The following is a 24,122-nucleotide window of genomic DNA, read 5'->3' as shown; positions in this document are numbered from 1 at the left end:
TACTTTACTCAGCGGTGTAGCAGTCATCATCGCTGTTACCAGTATCCTAAGTTCTCCTCCTTCTAAAAAGAGTCGCCCTCCTTTCTGGGACCAGGAACTGGGTGTCACTTGCTTTGAGCAGCCAAACGTGAGCAGAAGTGGCCTGCCACCCCTACGAGCAAGCCTCCGGTTGTCAGGGCTCATTCCAGCTCCCGTGGTGGAGGCTTCGTCAGCTGCAGGGCGTGAGGACAGCAGAGGTCAGGGAACTCACCTAACACACAGTGGTCCACTCCAAACAAAAGATAAACTACTGTGGTTTTAGGACACTTAGATTTGAACATTGTTGACTACAGCAGCCTAGCCAGATTTCTCCTGACCGACACAAGGTTCCCGAATAAGGTCAGAGCAATCTTACCTGCACTAACATTTGTCCTAAACAACGCTGTCTGCACTGACATTGGCGAGAAATAACTCTTTCTGAACTGATCCTAGCTAGTAAGGTAAAAACCCTAATAAATATTATATGCTGTCTCTTAATAGCATCATTTGATAACTGAGAGCCTATCTTTGCCACGTTACTTAGGGAAAGAGACTTTTTTAAAAAAGAAGGTAATTTAATTCAGGTACATATGATTTTGTTACTTGTCTTGACTGATTGGTAGAGTGACAATATGTAAGCAGTTAGGCAGACTGCTTACCCTATCTTCATAAAAATTACTTAATTAAGTCAGGTTTTGACATGTGTTTAATAGCACAGACCAAGACTGTCATAGACAAGAAGTACTCATTTTCTGTTCTAAAAGTCTCAAAAGGACAGTGCCCTGTGAATTTTATTTATGTGTAGGCATATGTGTTCTTTACATTGATGATATTCAGAGATGGACAGAGCCAGGAAATTTTCATATCATCCCTGAATTATACTTGTTTTTATGATTCTCGTCAAGTAAGCACTTCGTAGTTTACATTTGAACTGAAATACTTTATCAGAAGAAGAGATTAAAGGAAGTGTCTGCAAAGCAAATTATGAATAAGGCTTTAGATATTTGAAGGTAGGACAGGAAACCAATTACTGTTGAATCTTAACTAGATCCTGAAGTCATGTGGCGTAGTGAATACAAGGGATAATCACCAGCCACGCAAGGTAAGCACATTGTAGTCCGTCTGGAGCACCTATTATTTGTTTCTGAGGGTTTAGGATTCCTCCCCAGGGCTAACCTTCCTCATGTAGTAACTGCCACAGGTAAATGGAAGGAAAAGATCTAATTTCTGAATTGCACTGGAGCAATTTCTTCTATATTTAACTCCACTCAATTTGCATCCAAATCACTGTGTCAGGCTTTGAAAAATGGATCCTGTTCATTTCAGAGCTATAACCATACGCATTATGTGACATTTTCTAACATTACAAAGCACACTCTTTAAGGTAAAGAATAGCTAGCCAAGATAATAGGATTCTCAACGGTGATTTCTGTTTCGTGTTACTTTTAACCTGTTTGTTTTCTCACTAGTTATGTTTTCATCAGACCATTCCTTGTGTATATTTACAGAACGGTAAAGAAAGTCATCCATCTTAAAATACTGCCAAAGAGGCCTGGATTATTTTCCACAATTTTCAGCACTGTAAGTGATGTATTCACAGCTATAGTACTTGTGTGAGTTGATTTTATTGTACTTTTTTTATACGCATTACTTTTCAGCTGATAAAATCACTAGGTGAAAATTTCCCCGATTTGACATGCCATGAAGTTTGTTGAGTGTCTTGACGTTCTACACTTTGCAGATCGTACAATCTACACATTAGGTAAATTTTCAAAAACCCCTGGTAAAGAAATGGGTCCTGAAAATGTATGTATAGACATGTGTGACACACTGAAGATTCTTGGAAGAAAAACATTACATAAATCCATTTTCTTAACTATACTGTATGTAAACTTTAGTGGTTGAACTATGTTATTTTAAGGATTTTTATTGGATAAAATAAGAGAAAATGCAAGCATATTTGAAGTAAAAGGAATATTATGTAACTAGTACACTTTTCTAATAGGCTTGAAAAGTTTCGAGTATATTATGCTCTTAAAACTGGCCAAATCATAAAGTCTATCTAAGTATATTATTTTTATGGAAAACAAGGTAAAAAGATAAACCAAAGCTTTATAAATGGAAAAAAAATTACATATTATCCTACACTATGAGTTGATGGGAAAAAAAAAACTTTTTAAAGCCTCTTGCAGTAAGTAATATGTGAGCAAGCTTATTAAAATTTAAGGCGCACACACTCCACGCATGAAATATATCACTCTTTCAGGAATATGATTAAATTCTGTCTCCTGGATCATTGGGAATTGAGGGTATGAATCTTTCAGTAGCATACAGGTGGATGATCTTTTGTTTCCTGGATTCTTATTCCTCTTCAAGTTAAAATTTGGCACAAGAGTCATAGAAGTTGTCTCTCTTTTATAAGTTTACCTAACTTCCAGGACATAACAAAGCTGTCCTCCTAAATCATCACAAATAAAATTCAGTCGTAGAGAAGTTAATAGTCAAGTTTAATGTGCAAGGTTATAGAGTATTAAACTCTGACTTTTCACTTCTAATACAGTTTTTGACCAAATCAGCAGATTATAAAGGGAGATATCTGGAACATAATGTAAACTTCCAGGGAGGTGACACTCAGACATCATTAAAGTTTGGAGGTGACCACCTGATGTTCCAGTCCCTACACACAGCTCCACTAGATGCAAAGAGCGGAGCACGTGGCACTGAAGGCATGTATGTAACAAAGATGTAGGTCAAGACATACTCATGAACTTGACTCTTCTCATTTGAAAAAGTGCCCCTAAATTTATTTTCATCCTGTTTTTGTATGCCTTTTTATGAAGGCTACCATATTTTAGTAAAATACATGTGTTTCTTCCTTTTGGAGAAATGGCACACCCCCCAGGAAAACAGTCCAGACCTTGAAGTTTCAGCTGAAGCCCAGATGATTGGAAAGCAAAGAGGAGCTCAGAAACGCTTCTTTGTGGAGTCAGGCTATTAAGTATTCTTCTCTTAAGTATTCCAAATTATTTTTTGGTGACATTACTTTAGAATATTTATAAATATCTGAAAAAGTAAGGCCCAGTCATTTTTAGAGAGAATTATCTTTGCACTTGTTTTTTGGCAATGATTTTTGCCAGATTTGAAATGAATAATTTTTTCACTTCTTTTAAATTTGACAAATGTGTTTGCTTTTAGATTTTTTGTAATTCCATTGAAACTGGAATTGCCTCAAGCTATTTTTAGAACCTCCTCTTGGAAAGAATCTCAGGTCCCAATTCTAAAGCATATGGATTTTTTAACTGATTGATAAAGTAATTTATCCTGTTATCCGTTTTGGCAATTAGTGGGTCACTAACAAAAAAAGAAAACCCTTTATCTTTTAGACCCAAGGGTGTTTATTATTGACATTATTTTAAATGCATTAAGATCCAATCAAACAGTTCCATTTTGATATAGGAAAGCCTAACATTGGAGATGAGACAACACAAAAGATCATTTGTCTTATAAAATATAGCAATATTTGTATTCTAATGCTGAGAAAAGTGCAATTATTGCTGGCAGACGTAACCAGTGTCCAGGTTCTTGTCCCATCCCAGAAAGAATTCAGAGAAAAGACACAGAGGTTAAGAAAGTAAAGTGAGGATTTATTAAGGGTTGGATGGTACACTCTCAAGGGGAGGTGGTCAGGCTCAGGTGAGCAGCTGCCCTGAGTTCCTTTGGCAAGTAGGTTGCATAGGGTGTAAAAATGAATGGACAGAATATTCACTGGGGAGGGGAGGGTTTAGGGTCATATTCACTGATTTTCATCCCAGCTCCACCTTCCCGAGGGGAGGAGGGACTTTTGTCCTTATTTAGTCTTGATTTGGCCTCAGTAAATGATGGGTACTTCCAATCTGCAAGGCTAATTTTATTGAAATGAGGGCATAATGTGCAAGAGGTTACATTTGGACACTGGATTCCTGCCTTTTCCCATCTTTCTTTGTCTGCCTCCAGGCCTCTCATCACCCCAAAAGGTGTGACCCCTTATCAGACCAGAGGTTCCTGCTTTTCTTTCTCTGCCCAGGGACCCCTGGTGCTTACATGATCTATGGTTTTCCTGCATTTGGCCTGAGCCCCTCCTTTCTGTCCAATGTCTGCTGCTTGGCCTGCATCCCCCTTTCTCTGCTCATATCTAGCTATCTGCCTGCTCTAACAAGATCAACTACCCATTATAAGTTGGTATTTATTTGACCTTTAAAAATGTATTAAAATTAAAACTGTTTCAATAGAAATTGATATATCCCTTTGGGAGATAAACTACTGGTTCTTTAGTCTTTTTCTTTTCTTTCCTTCTGCTTTAGATTTTTTTCTTTTGTTTGTTTATTGTATTTTCTCTGTGGGCAGTGGGAATGTTGAGAAAAGGAGGCTTTCCCTTGACCAATCTGATTGGTCTTCCGCGTTTTCCCTGGGGTCCTGTCCTCAGGGACTGCTCAGCAGAGCAGAAAGAACAGGAGCCGAGAGGCCAGCTTCAGCCCACTCCAAATCTAAGCTTGACCACTGCAGGACACTTGTTTGGGCCACTTATCCTTTATGCTCAGATTTGTGCCTATGAAATGTCTGTGATAATGACTCCCTGGCAAGTTGTTTTAAGGAACAAGCTGAAACTCTGTGCAAAGATATTAAACCCAGTGTTTGAAGCAAACTAAGTCTTAGTAAATGGTGGCTCTCATTTCTATGGTTGGTACCAGCTAACTCAGTTCTGCTGGACCATTGAGAACTCCCAGCTACACAAATGAAGGCAAGACTTTTGATAAGATCTGGAGCCTCTGACTAGACCACCGTTTCCATGGCCTGCTTAAAAACCTTTGCAAATATTTTGTGCTTCTGAAAAATGTCCATTCAGAATAGAAAGACCTGATTTTTCCTTTCTGCATTTTTTGACTTGCTGTGTTGAGATCACATGATTTAAAGAAAAATTTTAAAAGAACACTTGCCTTGAGAATAGAGAGTAGTCTTCTGACAAACTGAACCAGGTCTGAGATTGACCAAGGCCAGGCACTTGAGAATGCCACTAGAGCTGGGGAATTACTATCATGACCATCATCAATAACGGGGAGTGAAATGCCTTCTGGAGCCTAAGAAAGCCCACCCGTGCGCAGACGGCACTGGGGCCGCCGCTGCCAAGCTTGCTTCTGTCCAGGCTCTTCTCATCTGCGACCATGTCATTCGCGCCTGAGAGCACAGACATTGTGGGAGGGGAAGAAGCGACAGTGGTGGCTGCTACAGGGGTAAAGTGTCACAGTGTGTTCTGATGGAAAGAAAGATGTCAGGGGGTGTTTTTGGTTGGTACACCCCATGAGTGCTCTGCAGGATTTTGTTGGTAATTCCTCCTTTTTTCACAAGGCCAACGGGAGCAGAGTGTCTCGAAGCCCCTTGGGTCATTCCTCCCCCAGCCACTGGTAGTGGGGACACATTAAGGAAGGAGGGAGAACAGGTGGAAGGACTGTGATCATCTTGACTGTGTTCCAAACAGTGATTTAATAGCTGCACTGAGTTGTGATGATTGACCCGTCGCAAGGCTGACAGTCTCTACATGCTCAGAAGTAAGAAGCCTGAAGTGGGACGGAAAGTAGCGGAGTGGGAGTGCGGAAATGGCGGGTGCTTTTTTTTCAATGGAAAAAATGGGACCTGTCGCTATCGGAGGGTTCTTACTGGCCGTAGTCCAGTATCTGTGGCCCCGATACATCTACCTCTGACCTCTATCAATTCCATTCATGGATTTCCTCTGCCTGTCCACCTCTTGATTAGGGCTAGATTAGGACTAAGGCAAATTTTAATTTTGAAATAAATGTGTTCGTAGTGGCTTCATTTCATTTAAAAAAGGGGGGAATAATTTTTCAACAAAAATTTTCTACAATATTTCTTGATACAAAGAAGTTTTACTCTTAAAAATTGGTTTCTTACCACAATATAAAACTAGGATAATGCAGAAATTGCTTTAAGTCATTCAAGTGTGTCTTAACAAGGCAATTGGTTCCATTGTTTGACATTTACATTTTCATAACTTTTCTATTTCCTTTTACCACTGTGATCGAGTAGTGGAATTTCTCATGTGTTCTGAAAGATTCTGATATCCCGATAGACGTCAGCCTCGCACATTTAATTGTGTGAAAAGCCTCTTCATATTGACTGATATTTTTGTGTAAAGTGAATACTACATATGATGGATGGCACATAAAAATATCAATAACCCAACCGTGAAGCACATTTTAATGACTGCAATTAGGGAGGAAGGAGTGTACAAGGTTGCTCCCAGTGTGTTCTTAAAACACTCTGGGCTCTAGGCTAAGATTTTAAATCTCTTGCGTCTGGTTGTCTACCTGCTGCCGCCCACCCAGTTTTGAAAAATAGAGAGGCTAATTCCTTACAGGGTGTTGTGCTGTTACTCACGTAATGTTGCTACCATCCCTTTTCCTGGCCTGTAGTCAAGTGCACCCTAGAAATCAGAATTCAAAACATCGACACCTTGGGACTTAATCAACTGAGGAACAACATTTTAAAGAGGGCAAGTGAAGTTTCTGGGAGTGTGTCAGAGGATGAGTCAGGGAGAAAAAGTTGGGAAAATAAAGAATAAAATGACTGCTTTTAGGAATCCCTGTCCTTTACGTTCCCTCAGCTGTGATCCTCCAGGGGGCCCCCCACTTGTGAGCGCACCGGCCCCCTCCCCCAGCCTGACATCGCCGCTCCAGCTCGTTGAGGTCAGCACGTTGAAAGTGCATTTCAAACACGCCTGAGCAATGTGCCCAGATGGGTAACGCCTTCGGAAGTGAATTTGTATGTGGACTGAAGCTTCAGGGGAAGAGAAATTCTCATGCATGATTATGAAACTGTACACAGACTTCCTTGTCTCAGGGATGGGTAATTATACATATAGCATGATGTGTGCCACTCAGATCTGGTTTTCAACTCAGCAGCTACTGCAGTCATGCATCAATCCAGTGAAAATAAGGGAGACTCAAAGAAAGAAGGAGAAGCATGTGAAGAAGGCTGCACCTTCCCTGTGGCTCCTCTGCCTGCTGGTCAGCCTCACCCTCCATGGTTCCAACGTCGACTACGTGGTCTCCATAAGGTGGTTCTCGCTTTCGGGTTCTGGATACTCCTCTCCTCCCCTTTCCTCTGTCAGCCCCACGAATGGCAGCAGCTCTCAAGTATTTATCAACACCTGGGTTGCCTTTCATTTGGCTTCTCACTCTCCCATCTCACATATAATAAATCCCTGTATTGAATTTCCTCATTTGAAATTTCTGCAGTGGTTTCTATTGCTTGTCTGACAGATATAGATAAAGCCTATTGGGGCTCACGTAAGTCACTCAAGTGGAGGAGGCAAAGAGCAGTAAACTGGGCCAGTCACTCTGAATAATGTTAAGGCTAGAAAACCTCAAATTACGCATTGCAAACCTCAGTGACCGAGAACACTGATGTGCTCCAAACTGCAGTTTGACCAGAGCTCAGTGGGGACAGCTGCACTCTGCTCCACACGGCGTCAGCTGAGTGGCCCAGCTAGGGTTAGACGTTCCATTTCCAAAATGGCCTCAGTCCTGTGGCTCACTCCTGGCTGCTGGCTAGGAGTCCAGCGGAGGTTGTGGGTCAGGCCCTTGATTCTGCCCCATGTGGTGTCTTCATATGGCTACGTTGGTCTTCTCCTAATAGGACCATCTTAGTTTAGTCCAATTTTTACATGATGGTCAACTTCCTAAAGAATACAAAAGGAGGAGTTTCCAGGTCTGCTTAAAGCCTGAGCTCAGATGCCCCAGATTACGGCTTACATCACTGTCAGTTATTCAAATAATCACAGAGTAACCAGCTTGGAGGCAAGAGGAATTTGACCTCATCTCTACAGGAGAGGTGGCAAGATAACATTACAAAAAAGCATGTGGGACTGGAGATATTTTTCTACCATCTTTGGAAATGTGATCTTCTACGCCTAGTCAGTTGGATTTCATGCAGTTATTCGTCCTAGTTTCCTTACCAGTAGGGCAACACTGCATCAGATTCAGCTCAGCCAGGACACAGGAACTTATTCTCCACCTGCACCCAGATTCTTTCTAATTCTTTCTTCCACCATGCATGTGAACATTTTTCCAACATGTCTTTCTTATATCCTTTTCTCTTCCCTCCACCATTTGTGTTTAGTCATCATTGTCTTTTCTATCTATGCACTGAAATGTCGGCTTTTTATAACTTAACATGCATCTGTAATATTACTTCTCCCCTCTCAGTTGTAGGGGAGAACTTCCTCATCCTCTTTGATACATTCCTCCCTTTCTTTTTGCTGAGGCTTACTTCTCCTTTCCTGATTCATGCCTCAAGTATTTCCCTTCTAAAAGGAGATTCCTTCTTTATACTGTACAAATACTGTATTTACTCTAAAGCCAAATATTAAATGTTGTTTTGGGTGCAGGGAAAGTAATAGGCTAAGGTCTCTACAATATTGTGTGCATTATTTAATGAAGCTAAAAGTCATCAATTAGAATGTTTGCAAACACCATCAAAATGTCTTCAGGCTCAACCATAATCCCAAGATTACAACCAACTTCATTAACTCACCTTCATATGAGTTGACAAAGATAATCATGGTGTCTGCTTACATCCAAGCTCCCTCAAATATTTCCTACACACAGAAATTGTGTTCACTGTTGTATGTATCCCAACCATAATTTGAAAGAAAATATATACACCCAGTGATTCCTTTCTCCTTATTGGGAACGGTGATATCTGTTGGCACTTGGGCAGAGGTTTCAAACTCTTTTGGTTCACAGTACATGTAGTACCTCAATTATTTGTTCATGGGACCCACAGGCTAAAAGAAATGCCTTGTGTGAACTTACACAACAGAAGGGGGTGTTCTAAGAAAATTCCCGGTACTGGTGATAGCACCACTTTTAACCCCATTCTAAGTGACTTCATTGTCACTCTGGTTTCTCTCCACACCTGGAGAATGTATTCGTTCGGGAGGACTTCGGGGTGACTTCGGGGTGCGCTCGTGGAACTGCCGTTTTCCGGAGACCCCACAAAGCTGGAGAAAAGCTCTGCCTGCTTGGCCACCTCTTGGCCTGCAGACCTTCCTCTGTGGTCTTCTCGGGCCTTCCAGTCAGCATCAGCTGCCTGCGCTGTGGTTCTGGTTTTCAACGCCGTTGTGGTGATGGAACCCTGTCCCGACAGCGCGGTTTGCCTGGAAGCAGCGTCTGGGAAGGAAAAAGGCCCGGACCTGCTGTGGGAGCTACGGGGAGCCGCGCTCACAGATGTGTCCCTAGGCGTGCTCTTCCTGCCCTGCGAGCGCAGGCCCTTTGAGAAAAGGCCCCACTCACAGGCGAGCCGCCTGCCAAGTCAGCTTTGGTGAAGCAGCCGGTTTGCCTCTCACGCCTGGCTGGCGGTGTGGAGGCTGGTCTCTACCGGGGATGCATCCGCAGCCAGCCGCCGGTGCACAGAGCCATGGCCTCCATAACCCTCCGAGGCGGGTCCCGACTCACTGGCCGGGCCTGGATTCCAAACTTTTTGATCAGAAGTTTTGGGTTCTGTCCTCCCTTCTCCACCTCCAACTCGTTTTGTCCTTGGATTTTCAAGTCACAGAAGTAAATCATTTTGATGCAAATTCACTGACTGCATTTTGGCGTGCTTTCATTTAGCCACTTCATAGGCTGTGAAACTTCACATTCCTTCTGGTCCTTGAGTCCATCTCCCAGGCACACGCTTAGGGCGGGGCAAGCTCCTGAAGCCTGGCCCTGTGAGTTAGCGCGCTGCCTTCCTGCCTTCCCCAGTTCTCCAAGCTGCTCTTTGACTCTCTGTCACCTAGCTTCCTCCCAGCGCTCCCTTTAATCTTCATGCTAACTGAACTGCATGCCCCCTTTCTCCCATAAAAAGAAACGTAAGAGTCCAAGGGACTCCCTGGAAAATTCCATTCTCTACCCCAGCTACGGATGAACTCTCTTCCCGCCCCCTAGGTGTCTGATGAAGCACTAATCCTGAGTCTGTAGTCCCCCAGATAGGTTGCACGAGGGTATAGCTTTAATGTGGTCTCACATTGCCTTGTATGAGAATGGAAATGTGTCTATTGAGGGACTTTTTTCATGTCTTTGGGGACTGGTAGTTGAAATGATCTTTGGAGTGGAAGACTCCGCAATTGCTTTCAGACAGCCCGCGGGCGGGAGAGTCCACAGTCAGTCACGTGGTAAGGAGGCAGGCGTGTAAACCTGGGACAGACGGCGGAGTTCAGTAGATGGATTAGAGACTACAGCTTCTGCCAGCAGCCCCTCTGGTGATTTTTCTTTTCAGCCTTCATTTCTTGACAATTAATTAATCAACTAACATGCACTTATTAAGCTCTCGTTATTAAATATCTATTATATTTCTATCTGTGTGAGGGTTCCATAGAAAACAGAAGATCTACTAATTAGAAATATAATCATGATTACAAAATACTCACCGCCTCCTTTTATTAATTACCCCCACGTGCTATGAAGGGGTCCAGTGCTCACACATGTCATCTTCAGTTCTCACGAAGACACTACACAGCGGGAATGCCAGCCCCATTTTAAATATGAAGAAGTCAAGGCTTAAAGTAGTCAAACTTACCCAAAGCTTTTAGATAAATAGTGAGGGAATAAGACAATATCACTATGACATAAATTATGATAATGATATTATAGTGATCTCTCATTATCTGTGGTGGATTGGTTCCAGGACCCCTACGGATACTAAAATTCAAGGATGATCAAGTCCCTTATGTAAAAATGGTTTAGTCTCTGCGTATAGCCTACACATATCCTCCTGTACACTTTAAATCATCTCTAGATCACTTTTAATACCGAATGCAGTGTAAATGCTACGTAGAGACAGCTGACCCTTGAACAACACAGGTTTGAACTTAGCGGGCCCACTTACAGTGAATTTTTTTCACTAAACACATAGCACAGTACTACCTGGTCTGCAGTTAGTTGAATCCAGGGATGTGGAGTCCTGGAGACAGAGGGCTGACTGTAAAGTTATACTGGGATTTGCCACTGTATGGGGGTTAGGGAACTTCATTGTTCAAGGGTCAATTTGTACTTGTAAATGCAATGTAAATGTTATGTAAATAGTTACCAGTGGGTGGCAAATTCAAGTTTTGCCTTTTGGAATTCTCCAGAATTTTTTTTTTTTCCTATCTGCAGTTGGTTGAATCCTAGGATGCAGAACATATGGACGCGGAGGACAGACTGTAATTACCATCAGGTAAGTAATAAGGGCCTATTATGTGCGAGACAGACCTTATGCCATTAAATGCTTAGAAAAATTAAAGTGTAAGATTCGATCTTTGTCCTCCAGGGAATCAAACTCATCATCAGTTGGAATCACAAAGTATGCATATTCTCAGACCCCATCTTCAGTTTAATAATGGTCTCCAGCACGAGGGGCACATGAGACTGTGAGGAGACAAGGATGACCCTAAAAGGCCAACTCTGTGGAGACTGCCCTGGACTGGTTAAAAGAGCTCTGCCCAAGCACACAGGCCTCCGTTCCAGATGCTCTTACTGGATGTGGGGCTGAATGCGGGTCCTCAGGTAAGTGCTTTCGCCTCTGTGAGCCTCGGCCTCCCTGTCTGTGAGTGGGGAGGGGCAGGCTCTGCCTCCCTCCCAAATCTGAACGACTCGGTAATATCCAGTGTGTTCTGAGGCTGCAGATGTTAGGCCTGTCCTGTGTATAGCAGTTCTGGGAGCATCTGGTGTTCAACTGTGTCATTTAGAAGAAAGCCAACTGGGTTGCCTTCTGGTTTTTGAGCTCTGCCTCTTGCTGGTGCCCAGGGACATTGGGCTGCAAAGGACTAACGCATGCCTCCTAAGTGAACGCATCCTCAGAGGACAGCAGAATGCCTGTCTGCGCCTCTTGGGGCCACATGATTCCTGTGCAGCCTGGAAACTGTGTCTCGTACTCACTCAGCATGTTTTCTCTTTATTCAGGCTGCGTGAGAAACAGTATCATAGCCAGAAGCTATTCGCTGATACAATAGAGGGTCACAATAGTCAGTTTATTAGACTTTTAAAAGATCTCTTACACGGGCAGGTCTGTTTGAGAATGTGTGTCTACTGAGTTGGCATTAGAATAAAGAGACTTAGTTGTCTTGAAAAGTTCAATCTTCTAGGCCAAGATGGAGTGGTTTTACCATCAGGACCCGAAATTTAGAAATTTTTATCTAACTGCATGAGGAACGGCCTTGGTAGTGACATTGAATCCCCAAAATTCCAATGGCTGTTTTCCTCCTAAACTGAATGAGAATGTCCAATTTTCCGCTCTGGAATTTTTCCTTTTTTTCTTGTGTTATTAGGATAGTTCTACTTTTTTTGAGTTATTGACTTAAGAATAAACACTCTGGATGACAGTTGTAGGACACCCACCAGAAGTACAAACTCAGGCAAGGTATTTATCCTTTTAAAGCTCAATGTCCTCACTTGCCGAAAGGGGGAAGTCATACCTAATCTGTATCATCATTGTGAAAATAAAAAAGACAATATATGTAAATCATTAAGTGCCACTTTTGGAACAAAGGCAATGTAATAATTAGTAGATATTAGCTTTGGATGGGAAAATTAGTTTTTGGTTAATTGCCGTCAAAAAGGCCAACCATATTATGTCATATCACTTTTTCTTAATCCTAATCTACTTTTAGTGAGCCTAAACTATTTAGAAATTTCTTGAGTTATAAACTATTGCTGGTTTTGAAGATTTTTTTCTTAGGTTAGCTAATGGAATACTATTCACCCTAAGGAGTTCTCGGCAAATAGATAATGCCACACGCATAGCTAAAACATGAAAAAGAGCGTGAGACTTTTTCATGAGGCTTAAGTCCCCAAATAAAATTTAAACCATGCTCTAAACTTGACTTTCAAATAGGATTCTTTTCATATTAGAAATACTTATCAAACCCTTTAGGGGAAAAAATTGAATGAAATCTTTGAATTCCTTCATCTCTTTCTACATCTACCTTGAGGATGAAAGTGACAAAGACCCTAATCAAAGCTTTGTACCTTGGTTATAGCCTGGGGATAGAAACCGTGAATACTGACACTAAGACAGCCTGCAATCAGAGCTCTCTCGCGTGTACATTTAGTCAGGCACAAGGTCCCACTTGAATAGAATTAGATTCAGAGAGTAACTGGACTTCCAGTGCTATTTGGGAATAAAATCCAACTTAATGGTACAACGGTACAAATGTGCATGATAACTCAGATGCAAAACATTTTAAAAATGACTTTTCAATGACACCTCTTTTGTCTAAAATTTCTATATACTCCAGACTAATCTGCTTGAGCTATGTGACTAGTTTGTTATGTTGAAAAAGTTTTTTAAGGTCATTGAAATATTCTGTATAGATTCCAGTGAAGGCAGAGAGTTTTCCCCTTTCAGCCAGTACTCCTCTCCCACCCAGAAATGGAAGCCTCTTGTTGCAGTTGGTAATGACAGTGCCGTTCCATGCTGAATGGGGAACTGCAACGGGGATGTCTTTTTGCTATTTGTTATGTGTAGTAGGGAATGTTAACTAAATAACTAACCTGATCAAGATATAAATAAAAGTTGCTGGTTTCAGTCTTTGCCCTCCAGGGCCTCAAACCGTCCGCAGCAGCACCATCTAGAGTAATTAGAAAATCTTCTTATTCCCCAATCCCACCCTGGTTTGAGTAATGGAGAGACGCACCTGATGGCTTTGGTTGGTTACTTCTTGGAGGAAAGCTACCTGATCTGACCCTCTTCTTCCTTTTGAGATCCCTTGGTTTCTCCCTTTCCAGTGCTCTAAGGAGCTTAGACTCTGAGAAACTGACTTAACCTCATTAAATATACATAAGAGCAGGTGGACAGTAATCGGAACATTCTCACTGCAATGGATTTAGCATTTATTTATTTTTATTCTTTGGTAACACTCTTTCTCTGTTTTGCAATAAACTCCTCTGATATCAATGAACTTAAAAATTGAAAGCATATGCTCAATAAGAAATTCAGTATTGAGTATTCATATCTCAAGAAAACTGATAATGAACATACAGCTTGCACAAAATATTTCCCCATGCGTTGGGAGTCCTTGCTGTCATATTCCTGACCATTGAAACTGAGAAGGTGCAAATCACTGAAGATGTATCAACATCTTCTCCAATGTCCTTAAGTGTTTTAAGAAGCATGTGCCCAAAACATGCTTGTGACACGTGTGGCTGTAATGGTTAGGCTTACACACCACTCTCCTTGGGATTATTTTTGTATCAAAACCTGTAAATTTATACTTTGTCTTTCTAACTACTGCGGATCATGCATTGATAGCCAGCTAGGTTATTTCCAGTTATTCTGCTGTTTCAAGTGAAGTTTCCACACCCATCCTTGCAAATGTCTTTTTTGCACACAAATGTACATTTCTCTAGGGGGGGCTGTGCATTTTAGATTTAACAGGGATACCTGGATTACCTTCTTTAAAATCTATACCAACTGGGAATTGCACAAGTGGAACACTAGCTTACCATGCACACTGCACCCTCAACAACACTATGGATTAGCAATTTCTGCCAATCTGAAGGGAAAACTGTATACCATTTGTTTAATTTGCATTTTTCTAATTTTGTATATTAACTATTGCATATGCTTTGCATAGTTTTCTGTTATTATCCTTTCTTATTTCTTTGTGAGAACTTTTTGTCTGTTAGACATTATCACTTGTCTTTTGACTGTTTTGTTGTATTTTTTGTGATATAGAGGAGTTTACAAGACATCAGCTCTATCAATAATTTTTGTATGGCTTCTAAACTTTGTGTAGCAAGCAGAACTTCCCTAAATTATTACACATATATTTAATTATATATATTAATTAAATAGATATATGTCTACATATATATGTATATTATATATGTTAATATATCAATTATATATTCACTATATATTTATATATTTGTGCATATATATATATTAAATGTATATATTATTTCATTTACATGTCAATTCACTTTAAATTTATTTTTGCTTTTAGGATTTGTGTCTTCATGAAACAATTCTAACTCTGACTAGAAAATGAACGTCTATATAATCTTCCAATACATTGATTATTTTTATTTATATTTTCAATCCATATAAACTAATTATGGTTCTTGACATGTGGCAGGTATATACCTTTTTGTTTATCTGCTTGGTAGGTTTTTCCTAATGACATTTATACTTTCATTACTGATTTGAAATGCTGTCTTTTTATGTATTTTAAACATTTTATGTGGCCCTTATGCTGAGTTCTCTTCTATTTCATTGTTTCACTCCTTTTTTCTGAGTTAATACAATTACAGTCATTGCAATTTCAGAGTATTTTGATATTTCACAGGATATAGTCTCTCTTTGTTCTCTCTCAAAAAGAAAAAATAATCTTGGAAAGTCTCAAGCATTTTCTCCTGCCCATATTTCATTTAAAATGTCTCTGTTTTCTATAATTGAGAGGTTGGTTAATTCTCATACATTTTGTCCCTATAAGTATAAAGACTGAGAATTACTGGGGAGAAAAGGAAATATTTAGTCCATGACCTTGGAATGTTAAATGTTCACAAATGGAGTAATAATACACAATACCTTGGCTGATGGTTTTGCAATTTTTCCAAGAATAAATCTCTCTTCCATAATAGGGATTATAACTGAAATTCCAATTCTGTGAAAACATCTTTATTTATGTGAATATGAATGTTAGATGAGGGAGAGGCAGGCTGCTCCAGAACACGTACTCCACATGGGTGTTGAGGCTCATAACCAAAACCTGGGTAAGAGCTTTGTGCCTCTGATGAGAGTAGGGCACGGGAAGCTGCAGCTTCCACCATACTTTGAAATAAGGAGAGAACAGAGACCAAGAAGGGACAACTTAAACCAAGAGGAAGGCAAAGCCAGATGTCTGTACTGTACAGCCCTATGTGACCATGAAGACACCAGTGGCTTTATTCATTTCACTAGTGCATGAACCAGAAGCAGCAATTATCAGCAGAGGGGACACCCCCACTGGTCCTCTTGTTCCCACATAGATGCAGGTAGCCATGTGAGTGGATTCCAACCCAAGTGTCACTGTGTAAAAGGCAGTAAAAAAGGGTAATGGTCCTAAAATGTAATGAAATAATTAACCAAAATAAATAAAAGACTTAATTAACTGGAGCAGATATAGGATAAAACTAATGTTTATGGGGGGATACCAAGATACTACTGATCAGCAATTTTCTTCTCTCTGATGACATGGGTTATGAGAACCCCACCCCCAGAATTTCTTATTCAGTAGGTGTGGGGCTGACACCCCTGAATTAGCATTTCTAACCAGTTCTCAAGTGACAATGCTGCGGTCCCTGGTACCCCATTGTAATAAGGTAACGTCGACATTCCCACAGCCTGACCTCAGCTAATAAAATCTCTAGCCATGAGTTCCCTGTGGACCAGTCACAGAACTATATTCCAGGAAAAAGGAACTGTATTCACAGTTTTGTCATTGATTTTTCTCTGGGTCCTGCGCAAATCACTGGTCCTGCGCAAATACACAACTTCATCTTTCAGCAAAATGCTGACCTAACTGTTTTGGGATATAAAATATTACAATCAATTTTGGATCTTCAAAATTGTATTGAAGTGCTCAGCAATTACTGCCTTATGATATAATATTGATCACAATCCAGCTATCTTATTGACTCAACACATTAATTATTGATGGAAATTGTCTGCCTGATTCTAATTCAATTAAATGTTGCTGCCATCACCCTCACAGTAAGGTTGCATTCATCATCTGAACTCTTCACTATGAGACAGTTTGAATGTCCTACCCAGTGATGCTCTGGGAGTGGGTTACTGTGTAGCTAAAAACGAGCCAGAGAGTGATGAGTGTGATGTGTATTGGGAACTGAATCACGTCTCTAATGCTTCACTAGATTTGTCCTATTGACTCAAAGTCCCAGTTCCTAGATTGGGACATAGATAGAAGTTTTATGTATTAAAGTGCCTTTTTCCAATTACTAATGAAAAAAAACCCCTTCTGTGAACATAGGTCTATTTTGTTGTGTTTATTGGCACATATTTCTTCTGTCTGAAAGAGAGTATTGTCACTTAAATGCTGAATTACAGTTTCAAACTGGGTGATCTGGACCACCTGATTCCATTTGTGTCCAGCAGTGGTAGCAGAAACAAGTGTCAAATCATTGCTATAATGTAAGAAAGCTCTGTGACTTCTGAGAACACATCTACATCTATTTGTAAAGAAATACGCTCATGTCGATGAACTCTCCCATGCTCCATCACATGCAGAGTAAAACTCTCTGTGCCTGTGGATGTACAAGCTGTATCCGTTCAGTGAGATACCACACTCTCTGCATGTAAGTTTTTGAGGTGACTGGCCAGTGGATTTAAGGTAATGAAGAAAGATAAACCATTGGCAGGAATGACCACCAAGAAAAATCCTCATCTTTATTGGACAGAGGCTGCTTATCCAGATGGGTTCCTGATTTGGGAGTGATGGACCAGGATTCCACGTGGACCATGAGTGCAGAATACTACCTTGTAATGAGTTGCCCCTCACTCTTACAGTCTCCAAACCAGAACCTCCTCAGAAGATCTGTGCTTGCTTCACCAGGTCTTGGAGCAAAATCTTACTCAGCCCTCCCGGAGCTTCCCGCTGCTCAGATCCTTCAGATTGATGGTGTGCGCAACTGATGCTTTGAATCATAATAATGAATGTCTTCCCCAGGAGCCGTGGCTTCCTCTGGTGAACTGGGGATTTAGGGTGAACTTGAAGGAAGAAGCCCAAGTGAGCTTCTCTCACGTCCTTGTGAAATCAGAGGTCACCACAGCAGAGTATGAAGTCTACACAAAACCACTGAAGAGGATGCTGTGACCCGATTCTATACATATAACAGAATGCATCCACGAAGCACATTAGGATATCCGCTTCTTCAGGACCCTGTGTTGCTTTGCACACCAGCAGGAGACCATCTGTTAGAGGATTCCCTTGTCTGCATCCCAGCCCTTCTCGAGTCAAGGTTGACATCTTGCTTTGCAGATCACAAGTTATTTAATAGGTGTGTGTGTGTGTGTAGGGGTATGTGTGGCTATATGAATGCAGATGTGTGTCGGCATTTGTGTGTGTGTGTGTGTGTGCTTCAGAGAGAGAGATGTGTGATGTTGCTTCCTCTCAGGTCATACCAGGCAAGACAAATATTTGCAGGAAAGGGCAGTTTGAAGCTATTTCCTAAATAATTATGTTGAAAACCAGAAGAGAAAAAGTGAAACATCTATATGCAGATGTCCATAAATTTGAATTTTTCTATATTAGATTATTGACAGTGTCTTGGCAATGGGAACCTATTTCCTGTTGGCTTACTTGGTTTTCTCCTTAATGTTCAAATACAGTTGTCTCAATTCATACTGATATTTCCTTGTCTTAATCAATCTTTTCTCAAACCCTTAAACTCCAGGATTTAAAAAGTTATAATAGATCAATTGTGATAATTAGGTAAGCACTAAGCATACATAAACACACCTATCCCCACAGGTGCAAATACACACCCACACAAATATGCAGTACCACATACACAGTAAGCGCCTATCTATTGCTGAACGAATGACCGAACAATAAGACTAAGAGATTACAGCCGCAGTACTGATTTTTGACTGGGGACTGCCCTGTAGCCTTGCTTCACTGGTAGTCACATTTGTGCCCTTAAGTGCCCCGTCCCACGCGAGCGTCTCTTCAGTCCTTGCTGTCTTTGTGGACTCTCAGCTCTGTTCTGCTTCAGCATGGCTCCCTGTTCCTGTGGCCATCCTGGAGCCACCGTATTACCCAGAATACCTTCCCTTGGAGAAGCTAGTTTCCATCGGCACCTCTCCAGCTGCAGGGGGCAGGGTGGTTGTCAGATAGTAAGTCAGATACTGGGGTAGGTCCGGGTTTGTGGAGCCCTTATGGATTTCTGGAGCCCTCTTAAAAAATACTACACAATGAAGAACTGAAAATTTGAAGTAACAAATTACAAATATTAAAATACTAATAAATACCAAAGATGCTGTAAGATCTACAACAATATCAATAACATAAAGTTTTATTTATAATCACTCAGCCTACCTTCACAATATTTTTCCTGTCATCTTTGGCTGCATACTCTTTAATCACCTCTTCATGTGGCAATTCTATAACATTTTCTCTGGCAACTTTGGAAAAATAATTCAGTATTTTCTCTAGCATGGATGATCAAAATTTAACGTCATATTATTGATAGTTTAAAATTTTATTTTATCTTCACATCTCACTGGTAATGTCAGGTCAATTTTGTGGTTTTGTCAAATTTAGGAAAACCTCTACCAAGCTTTTTTCAAATAGCAGTTGTTAAAGACATACCAGCTGTTTGTATAAAACTATATACTTTGTGCTATAGAAAAATATAGAGGTTTTGATCAATTCTAGTTTGTACAATTTCAATTATAAGGGGAAAATATTTATGGTGTATTTACTATTCTGTATGTTGTGTCATTGGAATTTACTCCTGAGAAGAAAGAAATTCCCCTTTGAATAGACATAAGTGAGACCCATATCCTCTGCTTAAAATATTTTACATCTAATTGTAAGACTGTCCCTCAGACTGGCTTCCAGTCTGTATAACTCAGGCCTTCTTTCCTTGTCAACACTCACATACTTCTGAATCTTGGAGCTGTTGGGCCAATTCTTATCATTATATGGCCTCTGGCCCTACATGTCATGGCTCCAGGGGAACTCTTTCTACACAGCCATGGGTAGCGATAACTTAACTATGCACAGATGTGACCAAGAATCGCATAAACATGACAGATAGGCTGGTGGAGAAGTGTGATAGAGAGGAAGACAAGTGGAAGGTGTCTGCTGTTTTAACCAATCGGAGTCATAATATCTTTAGCTACAAATTTTACTTAAACATATGTTACTGCATGAACACACTGTGTGGAGGTGGCTGTGCATGTGTGGGAGCCTTAAGCTAAAGCTTCATGATAAGCTGAGCTCTGTCAGGCTTCGTGAAGACTGGAGTTGGGGGCAGTTGTCTGCACTTCATCCATTTGCCTCTGCTTATCTGAAGACCTTCCTCCCCATCACTTTTCCTCCATCATCTTTTGCCCTAAGACAGCACTGTGTAACCTTTCAGCTCAAGCACCTATCACTGACTAACTGCTAGCTGTGACTCAGCCAGTCTTGGGAAGGGCATAAATGAGCAAGGTCCAGCCGATAGTCAGTGGGCTGGCCTGTGACTGGGGAGGTTAGGGTCCTGTCACCTACTGCCATTCTGCAGGAACTGTGGACAGATCTAAATCCTCACAGCTGCCTCTGAAGCTTACTAAACATATCCAGTGGACTCTTGAACTCTACTAGTAGCCACACTTGCCTATATGTCCAGCTCTTCCACCAACTTATTTCTAAATTCATTGAAATGCCCCGTCTCTACTTTCTCTCTTCAGTCTCCTCCTGTCTTTACTTGTCCCCTACGCATTTCATTGACTATTCTTACCTTATCTCTATATCATCTCTCTGAACTCCATGGGTTTCCAACACCTCTCCACCAAGAAACTCCAGTCTCTCTAAACCTTCCCCCTGCAGTGTCAGGTTGCTGAGTATCATTGAAGGGTATCATATATACTTGCAGATGGGGGTCCCTAAAAATTCGTGGTCTCCAACGGTTTCCTCATTGCCACCCGGCAATCGCACTGTGTGTCCTGGTGGCCAGTCTCTCTGATTTCCCATTAAAAAGGGTTCAAAAATTTTATCCCTATCCTGTAATTCCTCTCTCTTTTTTATTGAACTATGCTTGACTTATAATATTATGTTAATTTCAGGAGTACAGCATTGTGGTTCAGTATTTTTACAGATTACATTCCATTAAAATTTATGACAAGATAATGACTGTAATTCCCTGTGCTAAACAGTATATCCTTGTTGCTCATGTATTTTATGCACAGTAATTTGTATCTCTTAGTCACATACCCCCAGTTGCCCTTCCCCCACTCCCTCTTCCCTTTGGTAACCACTTGTTTGTTTTCTCTGTCTATGAGATTTTCTCAGCTTTTCATGTTTATTTGTTTGTGTTTTTTAATATTCTACATATGTTATATTATACGGTATTTATCTCGCTGTGTCTGACATATTTCACTAAGCATAATATTCTTTAGGTGCATCCACGTTACTGCAGATGGCAGAATTTCTTTCATGTTATGGCTGTAATATCCCATTGCATGTATATACCTCATCTTTATCCATTCTTCTGTTGACTATCCCTCATCCTTAAACTCTACTTGACATCTGGTTCAGAAAGTTTTCTCACTTATAATTTCACAAAGAAAATAGGGGAAAATAAGGGAATTAGTAAAAGCTTCTCCAATTCTGGATCCCCTACCCCCCAGCCCCATCAGCTTCACACTGACGGCTCTCATTGTTCCTTTCCCCTTGCTCAGGGAGCAGGCTCTCCTCCAGCCCAAGGACTGGCCTCCAGGTTGGCCCAAGGAGTGGCCTCCACACTCCTTCTGCCTCCTTAGGAAACAAATCCTAGGAACTGTCCCCACTCTGCATGAATCTCCATCCCTCTCCTCTCTTCTTACTGGTCTACTTCAGCCTATCCGTAGTTCCTTGTGAGTTCTCCATCTCAGAGGCATCTTCCTTCAGTCCAACTTGTCTCTGCTACCTATTGCCCAAAGTGTTTGCTTTAATCTTCAGGTGCTGTGATCTGTAAGTGTCTTGGCCACCTCATCACTCATACTTACCAGGATCTCCATGAACCTGTTCCTTCTAATATCACTAGTGACCACTGGGTTATCAGATGCCCCTGGACTTCATTCCTGATTTCACATGAACCCACAGCAAGATTCGACCATAATGACCTCCCCTCCTTCTCAAAGACTTTTGTCCTCTGACACCTCTCTTTGGTCTTCCTTTTGTTTCTCTGACTACCCTTCCCAGACCACTTTGACAACTCCTATTCCTTCACCTTTATTACTACAGTTCCTGCCTGTTTCATCCTAGATTCTCTTCTCTTCTCACTCTTCATACTTCTAATAAATGATCTCATAACCCTTCCTTCAAACCCCCACACTGCTGGTTCCAGATTGAAACATCTTTCCCATTATTCACAGTTTTAAATGGATGTCCCATAAAAGGCTGACCATAGACTTGTCTAAAACTAAGCTCACATCCTCTTTCCTGCATCCTTCATCCCACACCCTCTGTGCTACACCCATACAATGACCCCTTCCATTCCTCACCACCCACACATGGTGACACCCTTCTCTGCCCTGCCCATCTTAGTATATGACACCATCCAAACACCCAGTCTAGGGACCCGCCCATCACCGCTGACTCCTCCACTTCTTCATTCACCTCCCAAATCAGATCAGCCTCTAATTCCTGATGATTCAACCTCCTATATGTCACTCAAAGCTACCCCTTCCTCTATTTTCACCATCACAGCCTTGTTTCTGTCCTTTACCATATCTTGCATTTATAACAGTAGCTCTTTTACTGGTCTCACTGCCTCCTTTTGTGACCTTGTTAATCCATGTCTACTGACCCTTTGACAATGTAAATAAGATCCTGGTTTTTCTTAAATTATAAATATTAACATAGCACAACCCTCTTCTCTCTCCATTCTGCTTCTTTAAGCCCTCATTCCCAGTTATATCAAAGCTAGAAGATTCCCTAAGAGTTCAGACTTTCTCTTTCTGCAGCCTTGGCACACACTGTGCTTCCGCATGGGAAGTTTTTCCTTGTCTGATCTTCACCTTAACCCCCTATATTCTCATTTTCTGATGCACCTCAGGTAGCACTTCCTAAAGGAAGCCTCCTCTAGCCCTGCCAGCCAGAGCCTGTCTGTGTCTTGTAATTACTAGTTTACTTGGTCAGCATGGATGCTGCCACCAGCAGCGTATCCCCAGTATGTAGCTCAAGTCCCAGCACAGACTAGACACTAGATGTTTGATTGATGAATGAATTAATGAATGAATGATTGGAATGTTCACCAATAATATGTCATCATATTGACATGGGTTCATTGTGTGAATAATTTCTAAATATGTTTACAAACACATTTGTACTTGTGGTCATTTGTGCAAGAAAGCAATGAAAACCAAAAAAAAGGCCATATGTGCAATACCAATTAAAGGGAAGGTTGGCCACAGAATCCATGAACATACCATCCGACCATCACTGCTAATGGTCAAAACGGTCACGACTTCACAAATCCCCAAAGTCTGTGTGTGTCTGTGTGCGTGTGCGTGTGTGTGTGTGTGTGTAATGGTACACATAACTAATGATATACATAACTTCCCTCTCCTATTCCTTCACCCCCACAGAAGTGGACATTTTTTAATCTGATATTTTATTGATGTCCTGGGCCAGAGAGTCACACATAATTTGTTTTAAATGCGGCTTCAGGGTGAGCTTAATCAAGATTTTCTTTAACTTGATATATTTGGAGACACAGACCTTTTAGGATTTCTGATGTTTTGATTTACTGCACTGAAAATAGAGCACGTGGCAGCGTGTGGGGCTTGGTGTGGCGCAGGTGGCACAGGGGCCGTGAGAGGTCTGTGCCCCTTTCGTCTGTGTGGGACACAAGACTGGAGTCAAAGTTAGACTGGCATTTCAGAATTTGTTTTCTATTTTAACCCTCATAAACTTCCCTGCTTCCCTTCACAGAGGTATGCTTTGCATGACATGACTTCCTCTTCTAGTTGACCGGTTCCTTTTTATTATTCCCAAGTATAATTTATCAGCTAACTTTTTCATTCTAGTTTGTTTTTACAGCACTGATACTCAGTGTTTAGAGCAACTAATCTTAAACGCTTATGCCTTCTGAGAAAACAATATAAAATATTATAAAGATAGAACTTGACGTCCCACCTACACATCATCAGAACTGGCTAAGGGCAGTTTCATTTGGGGGAAGGTATCTCCTAAAGATACATAAGGGCTCATATTTCAATAGTTTCCATCTTTTTACTATCTCTTTATAGAAACTGGAGACATTTATTTCTCTCCAGGTTTCTTGCATCATGTTCTCTCCAGGGTTATTGCAAATTCTTACAGTATCATTAAAGCAACTTTC

At 41.1% G+C, this 24,122-nt stretch overlaps 1 long non-coding RNA gene across 1 annotated transcript; it reads left to right on the top strand.

Moving 5' to 3' along the window:
• The first annotated feature begins 1,523 nt into the window (after window positions 1–1,523).
• Window positions 1,524–15,533, top strand: LOC116660429. The gene is made up of 4 exons (XR_004315944.1): window positions 1,524–1,599; window positions 11,208–11,268; window positions 11,362–11,597; window positions 15,038–15,533. It is a non-coding gene; the product is annotated as an uncharacterized LOC116660429 (long non-coding RNA).
• The last annotated feature ends 8,589 nt before the right edge of the window (window positions 15,534–24,122 follow it).

This window comes from Camelus ferus, chromosome 3, assembly GCF_009834535.1.
Source record: "Camelus ferus isolate YT-003-E chromosome 3, BCGSAC_Cfer_1.0, whole genome shotgun sequence".
Classification (NCBI taxonomy): domain Eukaryota; kingdom Metazoa; phylum Chordata; class Mammalia; order Artiodactyla; family Camelidae; genus Camelus; species Camelus ferus.
Note: the sequence above shows the minus strand (reverse complement) of the source record. Positions and strands in the feature narration are given on the sequence as shown.